A 20,721-nucleotide genomic window follows, 5' to 3' on the forward strand; every position below is an offset into this window, starting at 1 on the left:
CTGTAAAGCACTTTACATATACTATCACATTTGATGTTCTCAATAATAACGTAAACTAAGTACTATAAGTATTATTATACCCATATATCCCTTTCATAGGTCAATCAACAAGCATTTATTAAGCACCAAATGTGCCAGGCCCTATGCTCTTCAGAGAACTTATGTGACTTACTTGTCCATGGGCTTATTGCTAATGTCAGAGGTGGAACTTAAACCCTGGGCCCCTCCTGATTCCTAATATAGCACTCTGGTCACTAAGAGTTTTGAGGAGTCAGCTAGCAAAAGGAAAAAAAATGGGGCTGTTGAGAAAAGATAACGCAGTGAAGGGAGAGCAAGTTCAAAGGAAGAGAATAGGAAGCAGAGAGTGGATGGGACACTATGGGATGAGACGAGTTATCAGAGAAAAGGAGAATCCAGGGGCACCAAACTATTCCACAGGAGCACAGAAAGTTAACTTAAGTTTTCAGGCTGCATCAATTTCCTCCTGAAACTGACAAAAGTGAAATTAGCAAGTACCAAGCGTCCTTACCCTTGGAAATCCCAACCAAAGAGAACCACCACAGAATCTATCTAACTGAATATCCTCTTCTGAACAGAAATCCCCATATTTATCCTTGGTCACAATTAGTCCAGAGGAATAAAAGCCCTGGATAGAAGCAGCGGGGTCCTGGGTCAAAGGTTTGGGAAGCATTTTATTACACGCACTAGGAGCTGTGTGAATTTCAGCAAGCCCTTCCCACACTCCGACTCCCTTTGCTCATCCCTTGGAAGGTCTAAGTTCCACGACTCTGGGTCTCGGTAACACCTCCACACCTATTATATCAGCTGATAGCCACAAGAACCCTGAGAGGGAGAGGCAGGTCTGGGCACTGTTATAATCACCGTTTTACAGAGAGAACTGAGGACCAAGAGAGGGGCAGTGACTTTCCCAAGGTCATACTGCAAGTTGGCATCAGAATGGAAACTAGCCCTGCGTCTCCGTAAACCTGGACTCTTTCGGACCAGTTCCCGGGGGTTCCATAGGAAGTGGGGTGGGGGCTAAGCGGCGGAGGGGTGGATGGAGAGCGTCCGTCCGGGTGGTCTCACTTCCTCCACAGCTTTCGCCGCGTACCGGAAGGAAGCCGGGCCCCCGAAGTGCCCAGACCCCGGCGGCGGAGGCCACGCGGCCGGCGCGAGGAGCCGCGAGCCCGCGGCTCCAGGCGGCCCTCCCTCCGCCCGTTACGCAAGCAGCCCATTGGGCAGGAGGCTCGGCCACATGGCCCCCGATTGGCCGGCGAGACGCCCGTCACCGAGGCCGGGGAAGGCGGGGAGGGGGCGAGAGGGGATTGGGGAGAAGGGAGGATGCCGGGCGCCGCAGCCCCGCGCTCCGAAGCAGGTTGCCTTGCTCCGCCCCGCCCAGCCCGGCCCCGGCTCCAGCTTCGGCTCCCAGCTGGGACCAGAGCGAAGCGCGGCCCTACCTCCGGACCGCGGCAGCTCCAGTGCTGTCAGCGCTGCCGCCCGAGTGCGATCATCCGCGGCCGCCGCGCGCAGGTCACTGAGGAGCCGGGCGGGCCGTAGCGGGAGTCTTTGAGGGAAGGCGGGCGCGAGGCGGTGCGCGCGCACAGGTCCCGGGGCGGGGGGCCGCCGACGGGGAGGGGCGGGGCCCGGAGGGACAGGGAGGGCCTTAGTGCGCAGGCGTGGGCGGGGGCTCCGGCTGACTAGCCCGGCGGAGCCCGAGAAGGACCCTCCTACCCCGCCCTCTCCGCCCTCCCTCCCTGGAGCCCCAGGTATCTAAGAGGATCTGGCTAGAACTAAGCCACTAAGAGATCATCGTTCTAGCCCAACTTCATCTGGAATGAATGAGCCCTGAGCTCTGTGGATGCCAAAGCCAGCTTAGTCTGTGCCCTCCAGGAGCTCACCCTCTAACCGCAGGGAGCTTTTTAAAAAGGAGGGGCACAGGGGGCCGCTGAGCCTGGAGTCAGGAAGACCTGCATTCAAATCCAGCCTGTGACCCTGGGCAAGTCACCTAGCCCTGTTTGCCTCAGTTTCCTCATCTGTAAAACAAACTGGAGAAGGACATGGCAGACCTCCAGCATCTTTGCCAAGAAAACCCCGAATGGGGTCAGGAAGAGTCTTGATATGACTGAAATGACCAAACCACAAATTCTCCGGAAAGTCACAAGGATGGTGTGTGGAAATGTGGGCAGAGCATGACAAGCTCTTCCCAAAACAATGGCAGTATTGATTTGAATATGGTTCTCGAATTGGAAAGGAGTGTCTTCCCTCTGTGGTTCATTTCCAATCTGTCATGTGGCAGCTTGTTTGCACATATTTCTGTGTAGTTTCCCTCCTTTGATGGTGAGGTCTGAGAGAAGAAACTGCCTTCTGCCTTTCTCCCAGTACTTAGCAGAATGCCTGGCACTTGTTGAGGGATTAATAGATGCTCGTTAACATGAGTAAACTCTAACATGAGCAAACTGGGACCCAGAAAAGGTCAGTAACTTGCACAGGATCAAAGAGATACAAAATGGCAGAGCCAGGACCCAAACCCAGGTCATTTTCAAACAACTCATCCAGTAATTGTTTGCTTTTTCACAAAAGCAGGTAGGACTAGATGTTTGCTAAATTTCCTTACCTAGCACTTTGGTTTTGAACCTTCTGATGCATTTACATAAACAGTGAAGGGCCTGTGATTTTTTTTTTTTTTTGGCTTGCCGTGGGGTAGGAATGACTGTTGGAGATAAACCCTGGGGAGCTTTCCAAAGCACATAGAGTAACTTGCTAGGATCACATAGCTGGTTGCCAGAGGTGGGATTTCAACATAGGTCTTCCTTGCTCCAAGCCAATGTACTTATCATGTAGTCTTGTGTAGTAGTAATAATGTTGTGTCCTACCCTTCATGACCCTATTTGGCATTTTCTTGGCAGAGATTGTGGAGTGGTTTTCCTTTTCCCTCTCCAGCCCATTTTACAGATGAGGAAACTGAGGCAAACAGGATTACGTGACTTGCCCAGTATCGCACAGGTCAGTAAGTGTCTAAGGCCAGATTTGAACTCAAGAAGATGAGTCTTCTTGACACCAGGTTCTGTCCATGTCACCATCTAATTTCACATTTATGTAGCACCTCATAAAAACCTTGTGAGGTGGATAATATTATCTCTATTTCACAGGAAGGGAAGCTCAATGACTTTGACAAGGGTTTTACAGATAAGAAAAATGAGACTTTTTAGAGGTGACTTGCTCAGGACAAGTATCTGACGTGGAAATGTATGACAGGTTTTCAAAGTCTAGCACTCACTTTATTCACTCTTTCACAATGCTAGATTATTAATTATGTCTATGTCTCATTCCCCTCTTGATGGTGAGCTCCAAGTTGGCAAGGAGCCTGTTTTATATAATTTTGCATCACTCCCTACGCACTCCCTCTCCCATTGCCCTGGGCACAGCACTCAGTAAATTTGTATTGATCCATTGATTACTCTCAGAGCTGAGCCATGGCTCTTTCCAGATCATCCTCTGGTTTTAGAGAAGCTCTTGTTGTTACTATATTTGGAATAGGGAAGGAAAGGCCATTATACTCAACAAACTCATTATAGGAGGTTTAGTAATCTAATCCTACCTCCATAACATCTCTTGACTCCATCCCTGTTTTTTCCATTCCCTTGGGCTAGGCTCAAGGTCAGACCTTTATCACCTCTCCCCTGGACGATTACAATAGCTCCCTATAGCGATAGTCTCCTTGCCTCAAATCCATCACCTTCCCAATCCATCCATTACATCCCTGCCAAATTGATACTCTTAAGACACAGGTCTGCATATATCACCTCTTTTCCAAAATCTTCAGTGCCTTCCTATTGCTTCTTAGACAAAATGCAAATGCCACAGCCTGGACAGTCTGGGTCCCACCTCCCTTTCCAATTTTATTTCCTAATACTCTCCTTTACCCATTCTCTATTCCCATTCAATTGACCTGCTAGCTGGCCCCATATTATTACCTTCGACCTCATACCTAGAATCCTCTCTATCTTCAGCTCTCCTCTTAGAATTCTGATTTTCCTTTACAGCCAAACCCAGGAGGCCTTTGTTAATCTAACAGAGTATGACTCTCTCATCTGGAAATTATTACTTTGTATATACTATGTATCTACTTATTTGGGAACATGTTCCATCCTATTCAACTGTATCATCTTCTAATAAGTACCTACTACTTGACAGGCAGTGTTCTAGACCTTGAGATACAAAGACAGAAATGAGACAGGAGCTTTTGGACTCCTGGAGCTCTCGTATTTCTTTTTTTTGTCTTCATAGCCCCATTATTTAGCACCTTGTTTTGTACATAGTAAGTAAGCACTTGACAAATGTTTTTAAAATTAAACTGAATTGAGTTGAATTAAACTTCTATCATCCTACTAGAATAGCCTCCCCATTGGACTCTGATTGGAGAATGGAGCTACAAACTCCAAACGCTTCATTTAAGGACAAGGGCTTCTTTCTTTTATTTACATCCCCAGAGTTTAGCACAGCTTAGCCTGGCACATACTAGGTGCTTTAATTGTTGGCTAACTGGTCTTCCTACATCCTTTCTCCCCAATTCTCTTATCCTTATATTTGTACTTGTGTACATCACCAGATCATCTTCCTAAAGCAATAGCCCTGAGCTTATAACCGGGATTAGGGACATTTAATAGCTTCTTACTGGTTACTTGGTTAAGCTCCATTCTCAGTTCCTGGAGACAAACCAAGGGTCTTAGAAATGTCATCAAATCTGAAACTACTAGACATGCTTCCAATCCGTCCTGATAACCAATGATGAGGGGAAAAAGCAGTGAAGAGGGGGCCTACTTTTCTCATCACCACAAGGAATAATTGTTGACCACATGCCAGCAGAAAGCAAAGAGGTATGGAAGGCCTGAGATTGGCAGTACCCTTCAGACCTGCTTCTGGCCCAGCCCTCTCACTCCTCGTTCCAGGTGGGGTGATCGGAAGCTACTTCTGCTGCTGATTCTCAAATCTACCTTTCCCACTCAGACCTCCAGTCTTACAACTCCAGCTGCTTATTTAACATCTCAAATCGGATGTCCTGTAGACATCTGAAACTCAACACATCCAAAACTGAACTCATTATCTTTCCCCCAAACTCTTCCCCTCTTCCAAATTTCTCCATTGCTGTCAAGTCAACCACCATCTCTTCTCAGTGACCCAGACTCATAACTTAAGTATCCTACTTGATTCCTCACTCTCACCCCTCTAGCCAATCTGTTGCTAAGACCTGTTGATCTCACCTTTGCAATATCTTTCCAATATGCCTCCTTCTCTCCTCTGATGCTGCCAGCACCCTGGTGCAGGCCCTCATCATCTCATGTCTGCACTACTGCACTTGCCTGCTGGGTAGTCTCCTTGCGCAAATCTCTCCCCATTACAGTCACTCCTTCACTTAGCTGTCAAAGTGATTTTCCTAAACCACAGATCTGACCTTGCCACCTGCCTCCCCCTGCTCAACAGACTTCAATGGCTCCCTGTCACCTCCAAGTTTAAATGTAAAATCCTCTGTTGTAACCTGCCCCCACTTCCAGTCTTCTTAAACCTTATGCCCCTCCATGTACTCATGAATCCTGCTGTGCAGATCTTCTTACTGTTACTTACGTAAGACACTCTCTTCCACATCTAAATATAGTCTTGTTGAACTTCAGGCCTACATTGGTCTCTCTACACTTTTGAACTGGGTGTCCACAAATATTTTTGCTAGGTACTACATTTTAGAAGGGCAATTAAAAAGCTGAGAGCAAGTTAAAAAAAACAAGTGGTCAGGGTGGTGAGAGAATTTAAAATCTGTTGTATGAATATTTTTTTGAATGTATTACCAGTATTTTGCCTGGAGAACAGAGGGCTTTGGGGCAATATTTTAGCTATCTTCAAATATTTGAAGGATTGTCATGTGGAAGAGGGTCTGTGTGACTCTGGGGTCAATGAGTGGTAACAAAGAAAAGATTTTTAGGAAGAGCTTCTTAACAATTAGGAAATCGCTGTCCAAAAATAGAATGGGCTGCCTCAGGAGACTGTTCATTTCCCATCACTGAAAGTTGTTCAGGCAGAGATTGGCTGACCACTTGTGTGACATGTTGTGCATTGGGTCCATGCCTCTGAAAGGATTTGAGAGAACTTGATGTAGTGGGGAGCAATCATTGTTTGGAATAAATCTCAGGTCTGCCTTCCTCATATTACTTGTATGACCTTTGATCCCCAGTACCATCTGGTCAGGCAGATCTGGATAAAGAAAATGAGAGATTTGTACAGGACAAGCTTTAAGGTCCCTTTCAGTGCTATCTCCTATGACCCTGTGGACTAGCTTGATGACCTTTGAGGTCCCATCCAAGAGTCAGTGCCTTTGATTGCTCAGCATGATTTTAGATTTCCTTTGCCTAGCTCACTAGCTGCAGAGCCCCCAGCCCTGCAGTCCCTGTGATCCCCAGTGTCCCAGAATTCATGGCAAGAAAAAGACTTGGAAGAACTCAAGTTACAAGCTGTGGGAGTCCAGTGCCTATTGATGATGAGTGGCATTTTTCTAAACCTTTTAAAAGTTTTGATGTTGAATATTAAAGATACATTTTCATATGGGACTAGAAGGCACTCTCCCAAATTTTATCTGAATGGGTCTTCTGATCATTATTTGGAAATCTTGTGCTAGAAATGGGTGCTAAAACAAGCTTAGTCTGACTCATAAGAACCTAAGGTGCAATTTTGAGGATTGGCATTCTGTTTACCACAGAAACCACAAATTCTACAAATTTCGGGACTTGATTTATTATTTTGTTGATTGCCTAAAGTTAAGAAAGTGTTGGAGAGATCGTTAACCATGCAAAGTTTAAAGTGTGTCCTGTGCACATTTTTGTTTTCCTGGAGAGTAAGTTGATAAACATTTTCCAGTTCATTGCTGTGGACACAATAACTTATTCCTGGGCTTTCACAGTAATTACATCGGAGCAAAGAAACACCTTGTTTGCTACTTGCTTTGAATTCAAAGGGACAAAACACAACCAGTGTCCCTAAAGATAAGGAATTTGATAAAACGCCCCTGGAGTCTATGTATTTATGTTCAGACTTATATGAGCCTAATCTGCCATGGGGCAATGCTGCTTCTTCATATCACAAAAGCAGTCCTGATTATTTATGATAATGACAACAATAATTAGACATGTTTCTTTAGCACTGTAAAATTTACAGAGGGCCTTCCTAAAAACAACCCTGTGACAAATAGCTATTCCAAGTGTTATTATCCCCATTTTATAGTTGAGGAAACATACCCTGAGAGGTCTAGTCATTTGCCCAGGGTCTTCTACTTGGTAAGTAATAAAGCCACAATTCACATTATTAACACATTGGATTTGAATAAAATGTTGGTCAAAATGAACAGAAGAAAGGGGCTGGGAATAATGATTCTTGCTTTCAAGATCTCCCTCTTTCTTGGCTTTTCAAGGTCAAAAATCACATAGAGCAGAGGTGTCCAGCAGACTGCTTGGGGGCCTCCTTTGAGTGGCCCCAAACAATGTTAGTATGTAGCTCTCTAAGTCAATATGCCCCCGTAGGGATGTGTGTGTGTGTGTGTGTGTGTGTGTGTGTGTGCGCGTATAAAAGAGAGAAAGAGAGAGAGTTTAGTGGCCTCTGTTTCTACCTGACGTTGACACCGCTAATGTAGAAGATAACTGGATTGACCTCCATCAATAAGTCAGTCAATAAACTAAATCCACAGATGATTAAATACAAGCTATATATGAAATAAATACAAAATGATTATGGTGAGAATAGTTAAGGAGAGAGACTACACCTATTAATCAGAAAGGGCCTCTTGAAGGAAGTAGCTGTTTAAGCTGAGTCACAGAGGGAATTAAGGATTCCAAGAAGTGAAGGTGAGAAAGGACAGCATTCCAACCCTAGAAAAAAGCCTATATTGAGATAGCAGATGGAAGGTTTTATGCATAGGGAACAGCAACTAGGCCAATTTGGTTGGAGTGTAGATCATGTTAGGGTAAGTAATGTATAATTAGCCTTGAAAGATAGCTCACATCCAAATTATATTCTTTTATCCCCCTTCTTTTAAAAATTTGTTTTTAGTTTTCAACATTTACGCCTTCCCCTCCCACCTCACCAAGATGGCTTGCCATCCAGATTATATTCTAAATGCAACGGGGAGCCACCAAAGAGTCTTGAGTGGCAGGATGGCATGGTCAGATCTGCACTTTAGGAGTATCAATTTGATAGCTCTGTGGAAGACAGACCACAGAGAAGAGCTAGTGAAGGCAGATAGACCTAATAGGAGGCCAACTGTGGAGATACAGTCCAGTCCAGGGATGATAAGAGAGAGAGACAGAGAGAAAGATGGAGAGAGAGAAAGACATATATAATATATATATATGGAGAGAGAGAGAGAGAGAGAGTTTCTGTGATATGATAGAGTCCAAAAAGTCCAGAATTCATCCTGGATGAATGAATAATGAATCTTCATTGGGTGTTGAGAGTTTGAGACTTGGAGTCAGAAGGACCTGGGCTTTGAGTCCTTCCTCAAATACTAGCTGTGCAACCTTGGGCAAGTCACTTAACCATCCTCAATCTTGGTTGGACTTGATAACCTCTAAAGTTCCTTCTAGGTCTAAATCTATGATCCCATGATCTCACAGGATGGATACTTCCTCTAACAATGAAGATTGCGACCATTCATACTTTCTCCTCCTGTCAAACTCTTGTCAAAGGAAAGTGGAAGAGATTTTTGAGGTTATCAAGGTCAGCCGTTTCATTTTATAGATGAAAAACTTTGGTCCAGAGAAAGTATCCAAAGTCACACATGAGACAGATGGGATTTTAACTGGGGTTCTGTCCAAATACAGGACTTTTCCCACTGAACAATGCTACATCTCCATAAAAATAATAAAAGCCTATATAATAGTAATAATAAAAATTAATAATAATAAATTAGCCAGGCATTTCGAAAAGGAATGCAATAGATTCCCCATCAATCAACCTTGATCACCTCACTCCTCTCCAAAATTGTTTTGGGCTTAGCTGAGGAAAGAGTTGGGGAGAATAGCTGGAAATGTCAAGTTTGTTATTGGCGGGATGGAGAGAGGTGGTCCAGAGCAGTCTGCACAGTTCAGAAGTGGGTGGACACAGTGAAAACCACTCTTGATCCCCCTCCCACATCCCTTGAAGAATGCATAACTAGTGACTAAGGAGTCACAGAATAGGACTGAAACAGAAGCTGTGCCTTTTCATTTCCTTACTTAATTCTGTGTGTCATTTATCTAGTGACTAACACTGTACATAACTATGTTGTATTTTGATGTTTATCTGTCCCTGCCAATGTCATCCATTAATTATAATTTACAGGAGGACAGGGTCTCTGCCTGTTTGACTTGCTTTGCTTAAATAATTACTGTGTATGGCAAATACTTTGGAGCTATAATCCCAGTTCCTGTTCCCACTGATGAGTTAGGACCCCAGAATTTAGCTACTATGTCCCCTCAGGGATCTAGCAGTACTTCTGAGGGGTTAGGTGGGTGACTTTCTAATGTTATATAGCTTATGAGTCCCCAGCTGTGTGTTTCCCACTGTAATTATCAGTTGAAAATCATTTAGTCAAGCAGACTCAATTCGTTTTTAGAAAGGGGTATTTACGAAAATGGTGTCGTGCCAACAGTTATAAATCATCTTTGTACCCCAGAGTCTTTGACACATTCTCCCACAAATACATACAGAGTCCAAGGGAAAGTGGGTTCAAGCTTAGAGAGCATATGTGGCAAAGGAGTACCTCCCAGCTCCTGGTTGGTGGAAGGCTTTTTCCTTCCTACTACGGGGTGCTCAAGAAGTTTCCTTTAGGTATGGCATAGCTTTTTTACTGGACTTTTTTCAAGATCATCTTCATCCAGTCTTTCTTTGGCACCAGACACAGACACTGCCAACAACGGCTGCTGTAGATGGGAAGATGAAAAGGCCAAAATCGGCCAGATTCTTTGAAGCTTGCCAGGTCCTGCTTTGAAGAAGGATGGGAGTAGGGTGGGGCAGGATGGGGAGGAGACCAAGACTGAGGCCTAAGTGCTCTCCTACCTTCCCCGACCCCAGCAGTTCCTTCTCAGGTGTAATTGGAACACTCTTGTCTTGGTTCACTACTCCCTAGAATCTCTCTCAAATAATCTGAGTTATAAACTAACCTGATAATTTGTAGATAACCCCTGTCAGAGGTGGGGAACCTGCAACCTTGAGGCTACCTGTGACCCTTTAGGTCCTCAAATGTGGTCTAGGTTCCCCATCCCTGCTCTAGGGCATGACTAAATTTCCTAAAACAATCTGAGCTCTCTTTTTGTTGACATCATTTCAATTTAATTTACACATCCAGAATGATCTAAATTTTTCCACATTCAGTTTGAGTGCTTTTTATTTATTTGATTCAATTGAGATGAGTTCCTGCCTGGTTAAGATACTGAATATAGCATCTTATTTTAGGTGGGAGTGAGTCAATGGACTCCACCTTTACATGTGTACACTGGGCAAAACTATATGCAGTGTTTTAGGGGTAGAGTATGAGAGATTGCTATAGAAACAGACAAGATATAATAGTTTCTGTCTGGGGCATTGTAATCTACTTAGCCTTCTGTTTACGTAAAGTGCTTCATAATTCTTTTATTCTTTCTGAAAATACTAGGTTTTATTCACACTCCAGTGGTAAACAATAAACTTAATAGGCTGACTAAGTTTCTTTGTAGATCACTATGTCATATTAAAATACAAAAATCCATAAACAAACAGACAGTTAAACATTAGATATAGTCTTACTGGAAATTCTTAACTGTATACTAGTCTTTTCTCAAAACAAATTTCAAAATGCTTTGTCTCCTAGTTAGTACAAGTCACTGCATTTCTCTAACAAAGTAATGAGGGCACAGCTAGTGCAAGCAGACTTAAATCCATTCAGCTACTGGGCTGAAAAAATACTTTGGTTGGTCCTTCAGAAGGATTTCTTTTTTCTAAACCAATATCGATCTCAAATAACAGTTTGGATAATTCTCGCAGCTGCTGTCTAATAGCTACATGACAAAAGATTTCACCAGAACCAAACTATGTAGCAATGGACGTTCGTTAGGGGATCCGCTGCATTCTACATATCCGGCAGAAATTATATTATTAAAATGCCAGGTAGAATGAATCTATAGTTTGGACTGGTTCTTAAACGTTCATTTTTTTTCCTTTTTTAACCAAAATTGTTTACTTGATTCTACCAAGAAAATACAAAACATAAGGCTGTAAATAACCACTAGTTACTTACTACTACTAGTCCTCAAGGCCACAGCACACACTGCTCCCTGCTGCTTGCACTCTACTGGGTTTGAATCTTTCTTTGGATCATATTCTGGATCATTTTCCTCATCAGCTTCTTCTTCCCCTTCCTCATCATCAGTATCTTCCCCTTCATCATAATCCTCATCATTATCTTCAATAGCTTCTCCTGTGAAGTATAATACTGATCTCGGGACTATAAGCTCACATAAAAAAGTGACGAATTTCAAAGTCTGCCACAAGGATAGCTTCCACATCATCATCGAGGTCTCCACCCTCAGGAACTTCAGGAGGAGAAAAGAAATTGAAGAAAGAATCATTGGAAACTGTTTTTATCACAGTTTGAACAGTCTCACGTCCCTTGTGTTTCTGTTTCTTCTTAATAGTTTTCAGTGACATTTTCCCCTTTTTTCCAATCTACCTGACACTCTGTGCAACTCATAATTTCTGGTCCATCAAAGGAGAAGGAATCAGAATCATCTGGCTCTGACCACATGCAGTATGTCTTTATGAACACCTCGTTTGTGAAATAAACATTGGGTTCAAAGTGAAATTCTAATGCAAAGCTCGTAAGTTGGCCAGCATCTGAGACCTTCACTTTAATATCTTTCAGATGCTTCAGAATAGGTTCATCATGTCCCTGATCCATATCACTGTGCAAGTCAACATTTTTAAAAACAGTTGGTCAAAATTCAGGAATTCCTTTAGGCTCTTCTTTCTCCTCATCTTTTTTGTCCTCTTCAAGCTTAGCCTTTTCTTTCATTTCTGAAAGCTCTTTATCATCATCAGGTTTCCATTCACATTCTTCCTCTTCAGGTTCATAAATGGATTGATGATTTCACTTCTCTTATCAAAAAGCAGCTGGTAAAGAACAACATACTTTCTTTCAAGAGCGTGAACTTCCTCATAGACTTGGCCTCTATCTGTACACATTTCACCTGAAGGTTTTTGAGGGCATTCACACGTCGCTTAACTACTTTTGGCAAGCTTTCAGTGTATCCACTTGATGTTCCCACTAAATGACCAATCTTTCTTGAAGAGCTGCCGCAGTCTGAGGATTCTGCATCATCTCAACAGTCAGCTGACATCTTTGCATCCTCACCAGTTTCTCCTCCTTCCACTTCTTCAACATCTTCCATATCTTGTTGGTCAAGTTCGGTTTCTTTGTTGTCAATGTCCACCATGTTATAAGACCTCTGAATCTTTGAGATTTGCAGCTGCTGCAAGGACAAAGCAGCTGGAGCTATGCAGGCTGTGACTCAGGGCAGCAGCAGCCTGACCGGGGCGGCAGCAGGAGGAGATGAGGGAGGTGGAGGAGAGTGCTTCATAATTCTTAAAGCAACATAAATATAAAATTCAAGGGAACCTTAGAGATCTTTTAATCCAATGCCAACATTTTACAAATGAGGAAACTGAGGCCCAGAGAGGTTCAGAGCCAGACAGGTAATAATACCCCTTTTTAAAAAAATTCTTTCTTTCCTCTCATATTCAGTCAGTTACTAAGTCCTCCATATTCTGCTGCATGACATTTCTCCCATCCATCCTCTATTATTTCCACAGCCATCACTGTGCTATATAATTCCTCATTACTATTCATCAGGACTTTTCAATAGCCTCCTAAAAAGTCTGTCAGAGTCATTTTTCTTATGCATGTTATTCCAATGGGGTACAGACTCTGGGAACCTCCTTGAACTCCCCTTGAATCTTCCCACTTAATCTGGCCTTTCATACTCAAATCTGTTACCCTTAACCTAGCCTGGCCCATCCTGGATTACTTCCCACCCAAGCTCTCCACTGTCTGATACCTCCCAATTGCCTCCATCTGTTTCCCACCCTTGATTACATCACTAGTTAGCCTAGTTTCATTAAGATCCTCCTTAGACCTTCCTCCCAGATTACTAGACCTCCTCTGGATCTTTCCCACAAGGTTTTTCTGTATATCTGACCTCCATGAAGGTACTCAGATTCAATCCAGCTCTGATTCTGTCTAGCTGATTCTATCTGGCCCACTTGTCAATACAAGCATCACAAATGTTAGATTTCTTAAGAGTCAACCCAGTATGACGAATCTTTAATAAACTTTGCTTTACTTTGGCTGAAAGAAGTCTTGAATGGAATTCTTTTAGCAGGACCCAGTGTGTCAGTATTTTGCACCCCAAATTTCATTAGGGTTCCCTAACCTCATCAATTCCACTGTTTTGAAATCTTCATTGTGGTTTACTAGATAAATTTCAAATATCTTTGCTTGGCAGTCAAGGCCCTCTACAAGCTGGTGCCACCTTACCTTTTTAGTCTTTGAACAATTCTCTTGCCTCCTTAATCTTGGTGCCTTTTTCCATTTCTGGATTGATTCCTTTCCCTGACTTTACCTATTGAATCCTGCTCCTGAAGACATTGAAATGTAGTGCACAAGTACTAGCTTTGAATTCAGAGGATCTGGGTTCAAATCCTAGCTCTGCCATTTACCATCTGTACAATCCTGGGCCAGTCACCTAAACTCTCTGGACCTCAATTTCCTCATGTTTTACATAAGGAGGTTGGACTAGATGACCTCTAAGGTACTTTCCAGTTCTTAATCCATCATTCTATGAACCATCCGTTACAATCTAATTTAAATGCCACTTCCTCTATGGTGCCCCTATTCATTGCCATCAGTAACAGTAGCACTTTGGTTTGCCCTCCTGTAATTCACTTGTCATGTAATATGGTATGTTAGCCTTATCTGGGTTGCTAGTTCTTCAAATACTATAGCTTAAGTGCTGCCCTCCATACAGAGCTTTTCCTCAACCTCTCAGATGCTCTCAGCGTTCTCCCACCCTAACTACTCTGGATGGAGAAAGAGATGGCAGATCACTCTAGGATCTTTGCCACACAAATGGTGTCACAAGGAAATATGCAGAATAGCAACAAATACTACTCTGGAGGCTTATAGTTTATAACTCATTTGTGTTAAGAGATACTAACGCAACATTATGAGATTGTTCTAGTCTGAAGTCTTGGTTTCACCTTAATCAAAGACTTAACCATTCTTCCTTGAGTAAAAGACTCTTTTTGTTGTTTTTGTCTTTCTCATGGTTTTTCTCTTTGGTTCTAATTCTTCTTTGCAACATAACTAACGTAGAAATATGTTTAATATGATTGTGCCTGTAGGACCTATATCAGATTGCATGCTGCCTTGGAGAGGGAGAGGGGGAAAAAGGGGAGAAAATTTAAAACTGAAAATCTTATAAAAGTGAATGCTGAAAACCAAAAATAAATAAATACATAAATAAATGTTTTTTTAAAAAAAACAAATCAATTTCAGGGAAGAATCCAATTCCACGAAACTAAAAAAAACCCAACTTAATCTTGATGGGGTGATGGGACCTGGACCCCTAAAAGGAAAAGACCTCATCTCTGAAAACAACCCAGCCCTCCACTTTCTCACACTGGCATCTGGTGGGTCCCAGCCTACTTCGATATTCAGTAATAACTGAATTTTAACCTCTTAACTGTCCTTTCACTGTAGCTCTCCAGTCCAGCCCTGACCACTCCTTCCATTGTCTGTACCTGACCCCACCCCAGGCCATTTACCACTCCTTAATCCCATCCAGATCTTGTTTCCATCCTTTCTTGTATATAAGTACCAATATTACCCCACAGTAAGTTGAAGATTTACTAGGAATCTTGCCCACCATTAAACTCAGATTTACTTAGAATCTAGCCTGCTTGATAAATTGGAGAATTTGGTTTTTAACCCATGTCTAAAGTCACCAAAGAACATAATTTTAAGAGATCTTTTAGTCATCTTGCTTTGTAGTGTTTGTAAAGTCTTTGCAAAAAGACCACTATGAAAATAATCAGATAGATAGATGGATAGATAGATAGATAGATAGATAGATAGATAGATAGATAGATAGATAGCCTGGCTGCCCCAACCCTAAAATTCTCAAAGCAGTTATCACCAAAACTATTTGATACTGACCACATGAGTCAGCACACCTTGACCAACTTTTTCCATTTCCAGATTGAAGTAAAGGTGTCTGCCTCTAAAAGTTAAATTATTTGTAACTTTGTCCTATATCCTTGCTATGTTAGATCTAAATAAACCTCCTTTTGTTAACTATTGTACCTCAAATCATACCCAAATTGAACTTAAATTAACAGGATACTGGCATCAGACCCTCCCCTTTTAACAAATAATTATAGACCAGCAAAACAAATCAACTCATTTGCCATTTCTAATATCTCTATCTCTGAGTATATGTGTATTTATGTATGTATATTGACTAATGAAAATGATTAGGTGGTTGTTGTTTGTCCTTTATTCTTGAAGAGGAAGAAGACCATGACATTGGGAAGGTGATGACATGACCTGGAAGTGAATTGGATTTCAGTGCATCAAGGCTGTACTGAATCACTAGCCTCACTCTCTCCTGCTGAGCCATTTGGGTCCAGTGACAAGATATAGATTAGGATGACTGGAGATAACCCTGGATGCAGTGGAGACCTTGGCCTTTTTAAGCTAAGGTCTTTCCCAGGTCTCAGCTTGTCTGAGGCAATGCCTATTCAGTGATTAAAGCTAGGTAAGAAACATGGCAAAAAATGGCCTCTTTTTAAATTTTTCTTTGGTCAGAAACCCTGAGGGTCTTCCCCTCTCAGGTAAATAATGAAACATAGTAGAATAGTATTTGATAATTATAGCCAAGGACAGCAGCTATGAGGGTAAGGTCAGCCTATTTGACCAAAATAGCTAAAGAAACTAGAAATCAATCTAGCAGAAATCAAATTTTCATCAACAACTTAAACTATATACCACAACAGCTCCAAATGAGTGTAAGACATAAATATAAAAGGTCAACAGTAAACAAAGATTAGAAGAGAAGAGAAGGCACCCTTTCACAAATATGACTGGGGGGAAATTCCTAGCTAAACAAAGGTTAGAAATGACCAGAGAGGGCAAAATGGACAATATAGATTGCACAAATGAAAAAGCTTTTGCATGAGCAAAATCTATGAAAACTGATGTGAGGAAAACATGCAGCAAATTTCTTTGATGACTATCTGATATCCAAGATACATAGGGAAGTGAGAGAAACATGAATCATTCCTGATAGAGAAAATTTCAGTTGGAGAAATGAAAGCTATCAATTACATATGAAAATGCTCCAAATCACTAATAATAAAAGAAATGCAAAATATAACAACTCATATTACTCATCAGATTGGCAGAGATGCCAAAGAGAAAAATGGCAGTCATTGACTGGGCTTTGAGAAGACAGGCACAAACAAGAATGTGCTTTTGGTAGAGCTACTGGTCTGTCTAATCACTCTGGAAAACGTTTGAAACTATAGCTGTATGACTCGGTAACACAACCACAAAGTATGTACCCTGAAGAATTCAAGGTCAAAGGAAAAAACTTATCTTACAAAAATATTTATAGCAACACTTTTTGTTGGAGCAAACGTTTGTTCAGCTGTTCTCTGATATTTTGTTTCCAATTAGAAGTTAAATGGAATATTTTAAAGGAATGTAATATTATTGAATAATCAGTGATGGATTCAGAGAAACTTGTAAGGAATATAAGAACTGATTCAGAGTAAAATGAACAGAACTTTTTTTTGAGGTAAAGGAAACAACTTGAAAAGATGTCTGGTCAAAGCAATGATAAAATATGACTTTAAGTGTCCGATGATGAAGGCACATCTTGACCAGGAAGTGACAAACTAGAAGTAGGGAATAAAACATACATTTTTTGCATGGACAATGTGTTGATTTGTTTTGCCTATCTATGTTTATTGGTTAAAATGAAGGCATTAGTGCCTGATGCCAGTGCTCTGTTAGTTCATGTTCAATTTGGGTAGGAAATGAGGCATTGGTAAATCATTGAACAGTTAACAAAAGGAGTTGTTGTTTAGTCTTTCCAGTCTTGTCAGACTCTGTGACCCCATTTGGAATTTTCTTGCCAAAGATGCTGAAGTGATTTGCCATTTCCTTCTCCAAAAGAAGGTTTATTTAGACCTAATATAGCAAGGATATAGGACATGGATACAAAGGCCCTAGCCCCCTTTTATCTCAACAAGGAAATGTGTCCATTTAGCAGGACAGGGTGTGCTGACTCATGTGATCTTTTAATACTTTTAAGGTGACCAGTAACCTTCATCAAGGAAGGTAGGGGCCAATCATGTTCTCTTAACAGTTTTATTGCCTTTAAAGGAACTCTAGTCCCTTGGAAAGGGGAATGGAGTACTGGGTCTATCCAGGACTCCTACTTCTTGATGGAAGCTGAGAAAGTGTAGTGAGAGAAGTGCAAAAAAGAAAAGAAGAATTTCAATAAAACATATAAAATACATAGAAGATCAAAAGAAGTTCAGAAAGGGAAACAAATAGAGTAATTTCGTTACTATTGTATTTAAATAAATAAATCAACAAAATCAGAATTTTTAAAAAAGGGCAGGTAGGTGGTGTAGTGAGTAGAGCACTAGCCCTGGAGTCAGGAGGACCTGAGTTCAAATCCAGCTTCAGATACTTATTAGGTATGTGACCCTAGCAAATCACTTAACCCCAATTGCCTTCCTCCAAAATACAGAAATAAAAATAAACTTAATAGGTACTTTGAAAAATTATACATAAGCAGTTCTCAGTTTTTTATTGTAGCAGAAGTTGGCTTGGAATATGTGCATTGAGCATATATGACACTGAGTCAAACCTTCCGAACCATTTCTAAAGACGTATGGCTCAGTACTGCAGGGCTTGGACTTTGGAATGATGAAGGAAGATCTCATTTTGGTCCTTTGGTTCCTCTGATGGTGGCAGGGAAAGCCTACATTAAAGAGAACTAGCTATTGAGCCTTAAAAGGTATCTCCCCCTGCCCCTGGCACTCTTTCCCCATCTGCCCAGTCTGTGGAGATTCTGGGAACCTAAATCTTGGGCTTATCCAGTGGGAGACCTCCTCCTTCTCGCAGCTTTGATGGTCTGTTGAAGATGTCAGTGAGCTTATGTGCTGCCTAGGTGAGCCTGGACCATGATTCTTTGGCTGCCTACCCTGCTTTGTCTTTCTTTTTCAGAGCACAGGTAATCTAACCGCAATCCTGAAAGATGGACTTTTCACTGCCTGGTGGCAGTCTTGGGAGTTTGGGGGCTTCTGAGATCCCTGGTTGATACCTGACTGGCAGCAGGATGAGTTTTTTATAATCATACCCTTCCTGAGGGAGACAATGACCATTACCAGGAAGCAGAACTCAAGCCAGGCACTGGCTTTCCGGAAGGGAAGGCTCTTGAGGGACTTGCTTAGAATGTGAAGAGCTAAGAGGAAAGTGAAATGTATATTTAGCAGTCCAACAGAGTCTTTCTTGTTTTGATGTTGTAAGTGTAACTGGGCTTGTCTGGTCAAACTCAGATCACCTCAAATGGAGATATCTTAAAGGGGATTGTATGGATATGCCCAGATCTAGGATGGAGGCACTCTTCATCCCTTATCACATAAGTAGTGGTAGCCTCCTTTGATCGATTTCACAGCCACAGGTGGCCTCTTTAGAGCTGGTCACACTTAGATATTTCTGGCTCAGGCTGTTGACTATGGCATCCAAAGGGTGAAGGTCTTCAGTTCAGTAAGGGTGCCATGAACTGAACCAGAGAGAGAGGAAGGACTTCCTTGTCTGCTCTCCCTCTTTTACCCTGACTCTAAGGAATGGGCCTGGGGGTGTTTGCTTCTGTTCTCTTTTGTTTGTCTTTCCCAGGTTCTAGGTGACTGTGATAGCAGTGTTGGAGCCAGGATTCCAGGTGGGGTGGTGCAAGCATTCAGCCAGCCCAGCAGAGAAGCCTGGGCACCTGGCACTTGATGCTGATTTTGGATTTAGAACTGGGACTGGGTTCTATAGGAACTGAGCTGAACTATGAACCTAATCCCCTTCCCCTCCAAAGAGACTGAGGTGGTTGTTAGTGGGTGGTAGATTATGCCTCTCATGTGATGGGGAAGCATGTATAGCTGTTATAAGTTTCGAAGTAAATATTCCTTTGTGAAAGTCAATCTATTAGTGGCTAGATGAAACTGAGGTACAGGGGGCCTCTCCTATAACCAGGGGGCTACCATTCATGGGGGCTGGAGCCATTTATAGAAAGCCTAGACACCTCAAAACTCCTTAAGGCTTCCAGAGAACCTCAGGGAGTGACAGGGAAATTTGACATGCCTGGCCTTAGGCAGTGAGGGCTGGGGTAATAAGTATTCATTATATTTGGTGATCTGGGCATACCCAGACAAGCCCAGTTACATAAGTATCAATTTCCCAGGAAAGGAATTATGGGTTACTGTTTTATGCGTTAAGTTTTTGTCAATGAACACTTTTGAGTCTTTTGTGCTTTAAGCATTTTTTGTGTAGTGAAGGAAGCAAATACCTCTTATACCTGATCTATCTTATAGATTGATTGTCTTTCTAAGTCTCTTTGGGGAGACACACAGCATGTGCCAAATCTAAGATTTAGATGATTTTCCCTGGGGCTCCACAATAGGGGTACAAAAAGCTAGATCCAATGATAAAGAGCCTGATGATACCAATGCTAAGCCCCATCTAGGGGAGTCCAGAGTTGAGGCCTCTTAGCAGAACCAGTTTATTGTTAACGTTATATAATTGTATAACATACAATTAATATGTAATAATGTGCAATTATATCTTATACAATTCTCTTTAGTATTCTTTGTATATTGAAATGTTTGTCATTTTTGAGGATTATTAAGTTTGTGTCAGGATCTTCCTGCCAAGATCACCCCTCCCCTTTTTACCAGTAGGAGATACCCTGTTTTCCAGACCTAAGGTCCAGGAAGGAAGCCATGACCTGAGTTTGGCATAACAACAATCCTTTGTGCTCACTCTCTGGATGAACACTCTGTAATTAAATCACAGAACGGATGATCCCTGAGCTCCCACAGGCCCAGACATGAAACCCTGCTACAAATGGACTTTTTGTCACTAGACAATCTTGTGTCACTGTGGTTATTCTGTCTCACCACTGGTTACTATACTATACTGTTTCATTCTTTGTCTAGCCACAAACATATAAATCAAAGTTTAGCCCCACTGCCTTTAGTTTCCTCCTAGAGGAGACCCTGATACATGTGTCTAATTTCCTGCCCCCAATGGCATACAAAAAGCCTTTTGCTTATAACCTGTGTGAGCTCTTTGGCACTTTTGGAGTTAACTGTGGCTGTAAAACTTCTGTGACTCTTTAGTCATTTCTTACCAGAGTTGACATTTGTAATAAAAAACATTTTTAAGAAAAGACCACTGTGAAAACAATTGCAGCTTATGAACCAATACACATTGCTGAAGGTGAAGAGGCGGAGAAATCCTATAAAGAACTAACAAAACAATTCAAATTCAACCAATATATACTTTGACAAGAGGCGGTGTCATGTGACAGATAAATATGGCTTCATCATGAA

The 20,721-nt window shown here is 42.0% G+C and overlaps 1 protein-coding gene and 1 pseudogene across 4 annotated transcripts in view; both read right to left on the bottom strand.

Annotated features, from left to right (window-relative positions):
* Positions 1-20,721, bottom strand: part of CTPS1 (CTP synthase 1) — a 90,095-nt gene that overhangs the window by 35,809 nt on the left and 33,565 nt on the right. The window contains exon 1 of one of the 4 annotated variants that reach the window (XM_072609767.1): positions 1,458-1,633. The exons of 1 other annotated variant lie outside the window; for it this stretch is intronic. The gene's annotated coding sequence lies outside the window, so the exon portion shown is untranslated. Of the gene's footprint in view, positions 1-882; positions 1,112-1,457; positions 1,634-20,721 lie in introns of those variants that run through there. 2 more of the 4 variants (XM_072609770.1, XM_072609769.1) reach the window with 2 other exon arrangements.
* On the bottom strand, positions 11,283-12,774 carry LOC140507499 (nucleosome assembly protein 1-like 1 pseudogene; annotated as a pseudogene).

The sequence above is a fragment of the Notamacropus eugenii genome, chromosome 5, assembly GCF_028372415.1.
Source record: "Notamacropus eugenii isolate mMacEug1 chromosome 5, mMacEug1.pri_v2, whole genome shotgun sequence".
Classification (NCBI taxonomy): domain Eukaryota; kingdom Metazoa; phylum Chordata; class Mammalia; order Diprotodontia; family Macropodidae; genus Notamacropus; species Notamacropus eugenii.